This window comes from Haliotis cracherodii, unplaced genomic scaffold, assembly GCF_022045235.1.
Source record: "Haliotis cracherodii isolate W230 unplaced genomic scaffold, xgHalCrac1.p SCAF_3, whole genome shotgun sequence".
NCBI classification, from domain to species: domain Eukaryota; kingdom Metazoa; phylum Mollusca; class Gastropoda; order Lepetellida; family Haliotidae; genus Haliotis; species Haliotis cracherodii.
In genome coordinates, this window is record NW_027266286.1 from 48,841,176 (window position 1) to 48,854,592 (window position 13,417).

Sequence of the window (13,417 nt, forward strand, 5' to 3'; positions counted from 1 at the left end):
CTGAAGGCGGGTTGGCTCTCTGATGTCTCTGAGATGATCCTGGTCATGTCTGTCATATTATTATTATTATCATGATAATGTAGCTGCTGTTGTTGTTATATCACGAATGGCCTCCTGTGATTGAAGGACGGATATCTCAATCTATTTTTTGTTTCCATATTCGTTGGTATCGGCGTTTCAAGATTTCTTAAACAGCCTGACCACAACATTCTACTTAACAATCACACTGTTTAATCCTAAAGAACTAGACATAGAAAAGGTTGACAAGGAAAACCTGACGCCTCATAATGGCTTATTAAATAGCTCTGCAAATCTGCACAGTTTGTGTTCAGGCACGAAATCAGTATTTAAGGTTTCGTTGTGAATGCCTGAGTAAAAATAAGTTGCCATGACTCACCGACAACAGGTCATTTTGACACACTTAAATTAAATAAAGCCTCGTGATAGTTGATACCCTTAGATTTTAAAGTTTGAACACAGTTAAAATTATTACCACATAAGAGTACACGTAGAGGTTATTATGGTAATGTGTAGTAATTTATGTAAGGTACGCTCTATATGTGAAATGTGTTTTACTGATTCTTGGTAACTTAACACTGAAGCTTCATGTTTGTAGATAATGAAAAGTTTTTATCTCGGAAATATGTAATACATCGCACGCGTCACCGGATAATGACGATGGTATTCTGTTGTCCTCGGGGTGGGGTGTTTCTATTATGTAAAGCTGTGTACTGAGACGTCACCCAAGTATAATTACCCATCTCCTTGGGCTCTGACGCCTTCTATACAACTTCAGCACAAACGCCCTGGGTCCACATAACTCTGAAAACTCATGCGAAACAACATTCACTAGCTTGTATAAACCGTGTGACTTCCAACCAACCAATCTATCACCTTATGCGTAACAAGAGATTTATATTCACACTATTATGGGTAGACTCGATACAGAGTTATTATGCTGCATAATGAATACACAGCGCGCTGTTCAGATATAGACAACCCTGCACAACATATAACCACATAATACAGTAAACTACGGTAATAACGAACTCAATTTTAGTTCGTTATAACCGTAGTTCGTTATAAGCATTCATAAAGCCTATCTTCAGCAAATTTTAGGGACAGAAAAGTAAGTTAGTTATATCCGTCAGTTCGTTATAACCGTCTTCGTTATAACCGTAGTTTACTGTACCTTAAAATATTGTAAGTTCGCTGTTATGTACAAGAACGTTCCTACCATCGCCAGAGAATTCGAAATGCTATATATTCTGAGTTGACTGCACACACACATTTTACGAAAAACTTACAGGTCAATATATACCTGAATATGAAAGTGAATTTGTTACTTTCTTCTGACAGAGTTGCATTGTATGTATAAAGATGTCTCTAATAATTCATCGATTTAAGGTGTTTACATCGTACATTTGAGCACTGGAATATGTACTGTGTTTTTGGATTCAGAGTCCTTGGTTGCCTTTTGTGGTTGGTGCTTGTGTACTGGGTGCCTGTGTTGTCGGGGCTTGTGTGGTTGGTGCTTGTGTACTAGGTGCCTGTGTGGTTGGTGCTTGTGTACTAGGTGCCGGTGTTGTCGGTGCTTGTGTGGTTGGTCCGGGTGTACTAGGTGCCTGTGTGGTTAGTGATAGTGTTACAGGTGCTTGTGTGGTTGGTCCGGGTGACTGTGTTGGTCCTTTTGTGGTCGGTGCCTGTGTGGTTGGAGTTGGTGTTGTAGCGGCTTGAGTCGTAGGTGCAGGCGTAGTTGATGGCGCAATGGTTGTGGCGACTTGGATCTTTGGTGAACACGTTATCGTTATCGTTGACCCTGACGGAAACATGCAAATAACGATCAAAGGTAACTAAAGCTATCAATTGAAACATATAAAAAAGCTCATCTTTTGATCTATGATGATCATACCTTGAGAGAGGACAAAGCCTGCATATGCTTCCTAGCGGGCAAAATCTATGCTTGAGTCCATAGCGTAGTAACTACATTGTACAGGTAAATAGTCACATTTTATTTATAGTTTTACATTTATTTTGATGTTTCTTATTATTGTGAAATCGTTTCGTTGCTTATAACCATAATAAGTTTATATATACTCATAATAAGTTTAACAATCTGCATTAGTATTAGTATGTATGACTTCCGTGTTTGCTGCCACACTCCTGCTATACGATGCATCCTGCAGACAGTGTATGCTGTAGATGTTTGAATCCTGGCTTGACATGCGTTGATACACGTCCACACTCGTGCTGAACAGTCACTGACGAAGGTAGTGCCCACTATGGCATATATCTCCACCTCTCCAGTCCTAGAGCTAGTGGCGGTACAGGAACACAGCTCATTACCCTGGACGGTGGTGTTGGCCTCGATGTAGAGGGTGCTCCCCGTTATTGTTTTGCTCTCACACATGGGGATAACTGCAATACAAACACATTACAAAGACATATGTGAATTAATTAATCATAACTTTCATTTCCACAATGCAGGAGTCCCGGTCGGTGATGTTTAGATAAAAGCGACAAAATACTTTTCTTGTAAGCATATGCATTGCATTGAAATAGTCCATGAGCATGTGTTCTGTGGTAGACATGTGGAGGACATTTCCAAAATTGACGCATCAGTGACAAGATTGATGTCCGATTGATATACAAACATACAGTCAAAAATGTTGATAGGAATGCTACAAGTACGTACAATAAATAAACTGCTAGTAACCACCTAAACACGTTCAGAAGTTTCAATCAGCTAGTCGTAAAAGGCGCGCGAGCGAGTTGGGTTTAACACCGCTTTTAACAGTATTCCAGTTATATCACGGCGTGTCAGCTTAATGTTGGAGGAAAGCCCCAAGTGATGCAGGTCTCAGACGTTTACCACTTCGGTGAAACCCACGAGCACGGGTATGGTGCTGACAAACCTAGAAACATAATCGGGGCGAATCGGGATTCGAACCCACAATCATAGGTTTCTGGCGTGCCCAAGGGACGCAACTCTGCACATCGAATCGCGGCGCCTTAGACGACTGGGCCACCCGTGCCCCCTTGTCGTAAAAGGATAGTTGACTAATTTGAAAGCGGTGGTCAGGCCTGGTGATATGGTTGATGGCTGATATGATATGTTTGCGATTATGAGACAGAGATACGAGAAGGGACACCCCTTTGGCTATGGAGTTTTTATTATCTTTGAACAATGTGGATTCCATTTCGTCTAGAGTCATATATCCATTGTTTGATTCGGGGTTGTTTATCAAGGAGATCGTCTCGAATATCTGTCGAAACAGGTTCCATCGGTCGTAAGAAATTCAATAATAATGAGTCATGTGACTGGATAACTGAAAATCAGTGAAAACACTGATTTGGTAAATTCTTGTGAATGTCTACAATAAACTTTCTTGAATGACCTAAGAGGGCCTGTGAAACCTTAATTAAAATGTATACTTGTAAGCAAATGTTTCTTTCCATTCAGTTTGAATAAAATGAACATGTCCTAACGTACCTAAGCAACTGATAAATGTAGACGCCATGAGCCGGAGCTGAAGGTATAGAGCAGGGGAAATATACTATTGGAAATCCTTAAGTCGTACAGCTTGGTACAGGGACTGGTATTATATTGAAGCCACGGACAATATCATGATACCTCATTGTAGTCAGTGTTAAGGCAAATATAGTGTAAGTAAACAGTACGACGAGAAATTCCTGACCAGCGTCAGAATGGAGCTATCGATGTGTAGGCCTTATTGTCCAGCACTTGACATTGTGGTGATAGACAATACAATCAATACTTATACCTGCAGAGTAAAAAGGACTGTCACACAATAATAGCATTTGACCCGAGGATAAGTTGTCGCAGATTGATGTCAAGTAATTCTTATTGATGTCAACAATGTCACATACATAATAGATTTCTGTTTTTTATATTCAATGCTTAAATTGAATGATCGGAATGAACATAAATTTGTCAATTGGTTGTAATGAACTTATTACACAGGTCCATGAACTGAAATGTTTAAAACGGTCATGAATATAATAGCGCACAAAATGTAAACTCTTCCAAAAAAGGGTAGTATGTAGATCATTGAACCTGACTACACAAACCATCAGGTATATAAATTGGATATATGTTATTGGAAAATGTTGGTGGCCTGATATTCGACAATCGGTGCGTCAAAATGCAGCCATTGTCGATTTGCAATGTCTTAAACGACATTATTTTCACACTTGTTCAAGCATGTCATGGAGGAAAACAGTAAAGGAAAACACACGTGCAAGTTATGTCATTCGTAACTCGTGGTAGTGGCTATAAAAAGGCAAGCATAAGCCAATAATTTGTCATTCAATTGTCAACATTTTTCAAGTTCGAAAATGCCGAGACTCAGCGCTGCCGATCGGAACATCGCCATAGGACGTATCCAAAAAAGGGAATCGCAGTCTTCTGCTGCACGCCACTTCAACGTCAACCACAGCACCATTTGCTGTCTTTGGGACCGATACACACAGTTCAATTCCACTGCAGACCGTCCGAGAACCGGCCGACCAAGAGTTACCACCCCTGCACAGGATCGCTACATTCGACTGTTCCACCTACGTCATCGCAATGCCACAGCTACGGAGACAGTAGGACGCGTCCCTGGTTTGAGGAGGATATCGGACCAGAATGTCAGGAACCAACTTCGCGAAGCTGGAATCCGACCCAGAAGACCAGTTACCGTCCCTGTTTTGCAACAGATCCATCTACAGCGCTTGCGTTGGTGCCATACCTTACTGCCTTGGAATTTGAGAAACTGGAGACGAGTGCGGTTTAGTGATGAATCACGACTTCTTCTTCACCGGCGAGAGGGATGACAACGTGTTTATCGTCGTCGAAATGAGCGTTTTGCCCCACATTGTTTACGTGAGTTCGACAATTTCGGTGGCGGTAGTGTCATGGTGTGGGGGGCCATATCCTACACCACGAGATCTGACTTGGTTGTGGTTCAGGGACATTTGACATCAAATCGCTACATGAATCAAATTCTTCAACCTCACCGTCTTCTAATCATTGACCGCCAGATGGAGCTGTTTCAACAGGACAACGCTGCACCGCTGCAACGGTAAACGACCTTCATAATGCCAACATCAACGTCTTGCCCTGGCCGTCGAGATCTCCAGATCTCAACCTCTGGGATTAACTCGATCGACGTGTACGTCAACGTCAGACCACGCCGCAGACACTCCCACTCATACAAGGAGAATGACGCAGAATTCCGCAGGACAGAATTCGTACACTTATCCAGCCAGTGCCGAGGAGATGCAGAGCCGTGATTGCTGCCCGGGGCGGTCACACGAGATATTGAGTTCAGCGCAACCTTCTGGCCGTATGTGACATGACAATGAACAGTTTTCAATGCCTTTGTACAACAACATGTGACTATCGAGCTCCAAAATTTCATATTTGTATCTAGGATATTTAATAATTCGACTTTATTAGGTACACTAAATTTCATTCGTTTTTATCTCCATAAGCTGACTCACTGTCGGATTTACCTCCAAGAATGTACCTTCCTCAGAAAGATAATAAAGCTCCCGGATTGCACAAAACTATTTGGGTTTCTTTATTTGGATTGTGGGGTGGGTTGGGGGTTCCATTAGACCTTTCTAAGTTTAGAGTACATTTTCTAAACTTTTTTTTCATATATGAAACCAAAAAACACCAGACGCCAGGTGCACTATAGCAGCTTAACTACCTCTTCATGAGATACAAGGGAGATTATTCATATTGTTGATGGGTACCACTGTACATGTAACTGTCAAATAACTTTAACATGAGAGGTTTTATCGACATTGAAATGATAAACCATTATTTTATTAAATACTATTGAAACAAAAATTATTTTAATATGGGTTATAAACTATTTTTTTTATTCTAGAGAGAACTGTATATGTGAATAACGATGGCCAGTATGTGCGTACTTGGAGCAATAACGTGTATATAACTTTTACAATTTACTGTGTCGGCCTCTACACCTGTCCATATTTGATCAGACTTAGTATCGCCAGGCTGCCAATGATTGATGTATGACAAGTTGATCAGTGCAACTTCAACACAGAAATATGCAAGTGGCCTGATGATTAATGGAGTCTTCCCAGTAAGCCCAAGCTGAAATTCGGGAGGATTAAGGGTATTAGGACTGGGGGACTATAGTCTGTTCATGACGTTAGTTAGCTTAAAAGCTTAGGAGCTAAAGTTAGCACTTGACAGTTGAATTTTAAGTGAACATCTAGATCTGTTACCTTGAAAAGTTTTGAATAATACATTTGTCTTACAAACTATGTGTTGTGTCTGCAATGGTCAGGATATGGAACAGACTATACTATAACACACACACACACACACACACACACACACACACATACACACACACACACACACACACACACCCCACACACTCCCATTGTTCAGCCAATTTGAGCTAACTGGCCATGGGAACTAACCTGATTAATGATCCCTAGACTGTTTCGTGGCAAGGACGCTCATCTAGAAACCTTACGAGTTGTAAATATACTGCACAGAGGATGTTTTGACTGTATCTCTGAAGGCGAAAATTACGACAAGCGTATCTTCTATTTGAAGGTGTTGTTATATAATCGTAAATTACCTGTCAAATAAAACGCACTATTTTCATTTCTTTCGATGTCAGTGTTTTGAACCTTTTATAGGAGTTCGAATAAAAAAAAAAAAGATTTCAATTTTGTTTTAACAAGTTTGATTTTCTGGAAAATATTTAGTGATTAACAGTGAGCAATATATCAACTCAGCCCACAGTTTGTCCTTTTTAATAATGCCTTCCACCATCGACGCGGGTGCCTTTGCTGTTCACGGAAGAAATCTTGATATGTTCTGGCGCTGCGTCCTTTCACATTAATATGAAGCACCAAACCGAGATCAACCGACAAAAGCACATCTTACATCCATGAAATGTCCAATGATGCAGCCACCCAATTGAAACTGCTGCTGCTGTTTAATTTAGCACATCAACTATGTATACAACATAGCTCACAAAGTTATTATCAGATACATTTCACTTTTTCTTCCGCCCATGTATTGGTCCTTCTGTTTTTAGACATTGATTAGTCAGTACAACTGTTAAGATCAACGCATATGGGAAATAGAAACGTGCAATACTACCGTGTTCCAATGCAAACTGTGTGTGATATACTACATCAAGGACATCTGGAAATGTTACTTCATTTGTTCCACCTTTATGCAGTGAGTGAGTTAGTCGGGTTTGACGCAGCTTAAACCTCCAGCTGGACAGATGACACATATCGTTTTCAACATTTGAAAAGCATTAACAGCAGTTAGGACAGTTGATTTGCCAAGGATATTTCAAAACGCACTCTGGATTCTTGATAATCAGAAATGTTTAGTTTGATTTTTTTCTTCTTACTATGTAACACTTTTTGTTTTTATAACGTCATTTTGTTCTAATTGGCAGTTATTTCTTTACGTTATTATATTATGACGTCACAAATGAAACATGTAGAACAATTCGTGTCGAGTGATTACTACTGTACACTAGCTCATCTGTATATATACTTAAGCATTCGGTTTCGAATGAAAATTGCAAGTATGAACAGAAGGTTTAACTCATAATGGCTTGGTAAATAGCACTGCACAACTGTACAGTTTGTGTTTCGGCACGAAATCAGTATTTATTTCACGTTGTTAATGCCTGAGTAATTATAAGTTGACATACCTAACCGACAGCAGGTCATTTTGACACACTTAAATTGAATAAAGCCCCTTGATACCCTTTGATGTTAACGTTTGTAAACAGTTGAAGTCAATTTAATTACCAAATCGGAGTACACGTGGAGGTTATTATGTTATTATGTGACGTAATAAATGTCAGGTACGTTCTATATGGGAAGCATTTTACTGATTCTTGGTAACTTAACACTGCATACGCAACTTCATGTTTCCAGTTAATGAAAAGTTTTTATCTCTGAAATATGTAATACATCGTACACGTCTAGCCGCCCTTCCGGATAATGATGATGGTGTTTTGTTGTTCCCGGGGCGGCGTGTTATTACTATACAGTAAGCTGGGTCATATCTTAAATAGTCGGAAAGTGCAATTTTCAGGGGTTCTTTACGAACGACTACCAGGCATCGTGTACAACATGAACATTTATCTTGTGACAATTGTGCGAGATACGTCTGATGTGTGATGCGGTATTCACTAGCAATGTGGCAAGCAAGGAAATCATGTCACACGTTTTGCACAACATGTCAAGGTAATATGTCATAACATGCGGATATTCTTCGGTAACTACGTGCAATGGTCAGATGCATTCCAGTAACAAGTAAATGCAACCATACACACAGGAATTTAATTATTTTAGCAATAGGCTGGGAGTACTGACGAACAAATGTACACCACACACACACCTTGCCATGTTTTAGCAGCACGTCATAGCACGTTGAGCATGGAGGCTTGTGTTCAGTATAAGTGTGATTACATTGTTGTTGCAAGACATAACACAAACGCTGCATGGCACATTTAGTACAGTTTTTGTTTACTTGTGGGTCAGTTGTCACAAAGAACTAAAGGTGAACCCCGCAATGTTATATTGGGTAAGATGAAAATGGTGTAAAACTTTACTTACAAAAATCGTGTGTGTGGTTGTTTATACTGGTCTTGACCTGTGCCCGTATAACAGTGCTAGTCCACCGAGAAACCATGCCCCCCTCTGACACATTATTCTGACCTCGAGCCTGCCAGTCTTTGCGTTATCTATACAATCCGTTAAATGCCAGGAAAGGTATCAACAAGGACCAGCTTCTGGTATGACAGCCAGTTGATCAAACAAACACACTCACGTTAGTTTCGTATTTGCGATAACATAGTGCAGTGCTCTGGAAGCTGGGTCATCTTGACAAGGTGATGCATTCATTTATATTCGATGTGAAACTCAAACGGACATAAGCCTGATATTGGTAAAATGGGGTTTAACGTCGCGTTCAAGATTCTCTTCTCTTATATATCGACGTATATGCACGTGTGTGTGTGTGTGTGTGTGTGTGTGTGTGTGTGTGTGTGTGTGTGTGTGTGTGTGTGTGTGTGTGTGTGTGTGTGTGTGTGTGTGTGTGTGTGTGTGTGTGTGTGTGTGTGTGTTTGCTTGTCCGAGCGCGTGCGTTTGTGTGTATGTGTGGCTATTTGTAGTAGTCCAGTTTTATAGTGCTAGCCTACTAGGACAGCATGCTTTAGTTTTACATGGATTCCCCTTACTTTTCAGTTGTGGCTTTGGTGATATTTGGCAAAACCAAAATGCGTATTCCAAATCAATGTTTATACTTTCATTAACCCAGAGATTAAAGGATATCTATTTACAATCTTGGACTGCATCATTGACTCTAACAAACAAGTGCTTTTATTAAAAAATGTTTAAATCAGAAATAATTATGGAAGATTATTTATCAAAAGTTAATGTTAAAATATTTCGAACGGCTCTTTCACGTTTTAGATGTTCTCCGCACGACCTTTTAATAGAAACAGGGCGCTATGTAAACATTCCTCGTGAAGAAAGAATTTGTAATCTATGTAGTTTAAACTCAGTAGAAGATGAATTTCATTTCTTACTTGTAGGTCCAGTGTATTTACACCTTAGAGAAAAATACCTGCAAGCTTATTATTACAGGTACCCTAATATTATTAAATTTGTTACACTGCTGTCAAACACAAAAAGAAGTATCTTACAAAATGTTTCCATGTACATATATTATGCCTCTTTATACCGACAGAACCTTATGAAAGAATAATCTTAGCTGCTTGGTATTAGGAAACTGTTGTGTATATACATTAAGTACATATTTATAGATATTTGCCATCTGAATAAACAACAAACAAAAGAGTAAGAAATGGTATTAAACTACTAGGCTGTCATATGATATTGTGGGACGTGATATTACAAATGGTTTAGTATAGTTATATGTATATGAAATGATATGATGTGACATGGCATGATGTGATATGATGTGATAAGTGTTGTGGTGTGATATGATACATGAGGGGATATGATGCAATATGTTATGTGTATTATGGAAATTGTGTAAATACTGTTTTAGTGTACATATTATATGGCTTGCGGTCTTCCAGTGTTGAATAAATATTGATTGATTGATATGAAATAAATTGACATGGAATGACATGGCATTATATGGTATGATATGATAAGATATGATGGGACAAGCTATGAAATTGCTAATGTGTTGTGTGATATGACATGTTGAAATGTGATATAATATAGGTGTGATATATGGTACGATGGTATGTATGTTATCTTATGATATGATAATGGTATAGGAAATAATAATATATAGTATGATCTTATAATAATGATACAATATGATATGATGTTATAGAATATGTTGTATGATATAACAAGTTGTGATATGGTAAAATAGAAATTATGAAATTACAGGGTATGGCATTGTACTGTATGTGTGAAATTATGCGACTGCGTTGAGATGCGAGGTGGAATGACGTGAGGTGATTTGGTGAGATATGTACATAAATGGTATAAAATTGTATATTCTTCAAATTGTACTGTAGGCCTCTGTCCTCTTCAGTATGTGAAATAAAGATTGATCGACATGGATTCCCCACTCAGACACAGTATACAGTCAATACAGTGCAATACAGGCACCCGTGCTGAGACTCTTTCTTGTTTTACATGTAGGGGGGGGGACATATGGCCCGAGACTGCATATCTCGATCACATGTATAAGAGGTTCACAAGTTCCATAAGAAGTTAACTTTCTGGTCCATTCCTTCTTGACATCGGTGAGATGAGGTGAAATTGTGTTTAACGTCGCGTCCAAGATTATTGCATTTATATAGCGACGTGCATGCACATGTGTGTGTGTGTGTGTGTGTGTGTGTGTGTGTGTGTGTGTGAGTGTGTGGCTGCTTGTACTAGTCCGGACTGTTGCCTATTTATAGTGCTAGCACACTGAGATACCATGCCGCAGTTTAACACTCAGACACAGTATGCTGACTCCGAGCCGACCAGTCCTTGTTTTAGCCCCTTAATGCCGAGCGTCAGACAGGGTAACAACAAGTACCATCTTTTAGCGTCTATTGGTATGACGCGGCTGGGGATCGAACCCCAGAACTTCCGCTCTCCGGGCGGACGCTCTACCACTAGACCACGGAGGCGGCCTCTTGTTGACATCGAATAAATCAGTACAAATGTCAATCTTTGTTTGTTTCTTTGTTTGCTGTTTGACGCCTCACTCAGCAATATTCCAGCTATATGACGGCGGTCTGTAAATTATCGAGTCTGGAACAGACAATCCAGTGGTTGGCATCATGAGCATCGATCCACGCCCTTGGCATACGATGCCATGCGTCAACCAAGGCAGCGAGCCTGTCCTACCGATCCTGTCAGTCGCCTCTTATGGCAAGCATGGGTTACTGAAGACCTATTCTACCCCGGATCTTTACGAGTCAGATATCAATGAGCATGAGAAGGAAGCAAATGAGTGTAAGGAACGTGCATACTATCGTGTTCCTAACTGTAGGTGTTTTCATTTATGTGTGTGGTGTATGACATTAATGACATCTACATTTTTTACATGGTGATATTATTGATACCACCCACATGTAGTGAGCGTGTGAGTCGGTTCTAATCCCGAGGCCATGCAGGTCGTAGGCCATCAAGCCCATGATCACGAATAGGATGCTGATTCACCAATGATTCATAATCAGAGTGAATCAGAACCGAAACAAGGATGCTAGGATCATATCACGTCTGAGGCACACAACGCTGTACTGCCGTATGTAATATAAGTCGATGCAATAACGTAATATGATCCCTGGCAACATGCCCATTATACCGCGTGTATGATTTCACTGCCGATTAATATCATATATAACGAGTATTTGTAACATGTTAGAACAAATTTGTGACAGAAAAATCTTTTCTGTTGTCTCATACACGAAGCTGAAATATGTGGACAAAATTTCGAATGTGTTTGAATTTCACAGCACAGCGGTATACGCACCTGAGTGTTATCAAATAATAATTACACATTTCAATGATTGGAGCTATATACATCGGACAACATATTATTCCTGCAGTTTTAATTAAACATATTGTACTATATGATATAGAGCACTAGCTGATCAAGTTGTCCTGATTGACAGATCTTTTTCTACCTTCATATTTCAGAATGTCTGTAACTTGAAAACAGAGTATGATAACTTTTATCTGTTAATTGTGAATGACTTTAATGCATGCCTACAATATACTATATAAAGAGCGTGATTCGATGTGCCTGGTGTAGTAAGTGAAGCTGAGGAAAAGGAAATATGCACTAAAAAGATCTATGATTTGTTATCATGACAAGGTAATATACTAAACTTCACAAATATTGAACCATGTGCAACTCATGGTCCTTTGTGAAGCTTCACTATGAACAGTTTAAACAACAAACGCAATATTTTTGTGGAATAAAATATGGGCGCAGCTCAGAGTATCAACAGGAGGGGGCTTGTCTCACTGGGGTCGCCACAGGGGTGATATCCTACCTGTCCGACAGCCGGTGTCACGAAATATATTCGCCCCCAGAATAAAATCTCCCCCGGCGAATTTATACCGGTACAGTTCCGCCCCTCTCGAAATAAACTCTCCCCCCACCTACGAAATAAAGGGACTCGGTGACGCGGTGGTGGTGGTTGGTCGGGGGGAAGGTTCAGGTGAGGGGATGTCTCTCCTCTTCCTCTTCTTCCTCCCGTGGCCGGTGCCCTCGGGCATCGCTTCATCGCTTGTCAAGCCACTTCACCTCAGCTCCCAGCTGGTCTAGTGGCAACTCCTTCCCAAATTCTAACCGCCGTCAATTCTTCTGAGCCCAATACACATGGGAAGATCCGACGAACCAAATGTCTGAAAAACACAGTTTACAGGTTAAAAATACAAATGAAACGTAACAGTTCCTCATATTAAACATAATATTTTGAACGCATCCGTTTTGCACCTTCCCCAACCCGTGATGACGTCAGTAGGGATACCCTGCACAGCTGCATAGGTACATTGTAGCTGCACCGATGCGAAAATAGTGAGACTTGTATTTATCGTGCTCTAGACCAACAAACCCTATTGCTTTTGATATCATTGAAGAAAACTGGTATCTTGTTACTGGAAGACCATCAATATGTATGCAAAAACTCTCTTGGGGTGATGAAGGGGGTCTAAAATCCAAATACAATCTCAGCAATGTCACTGGGCAAATTGAAACATCAGCATGGATATCTCAAATCGGTTTTGAACATGCGAATTGTTGTATCAATATTCGCTGAACTAAAATATAGTATCACATCAGATACGCAGCAGTCCCTGATACGTTGGGCCTCTTTTACTCACTAGTTCACCTTCG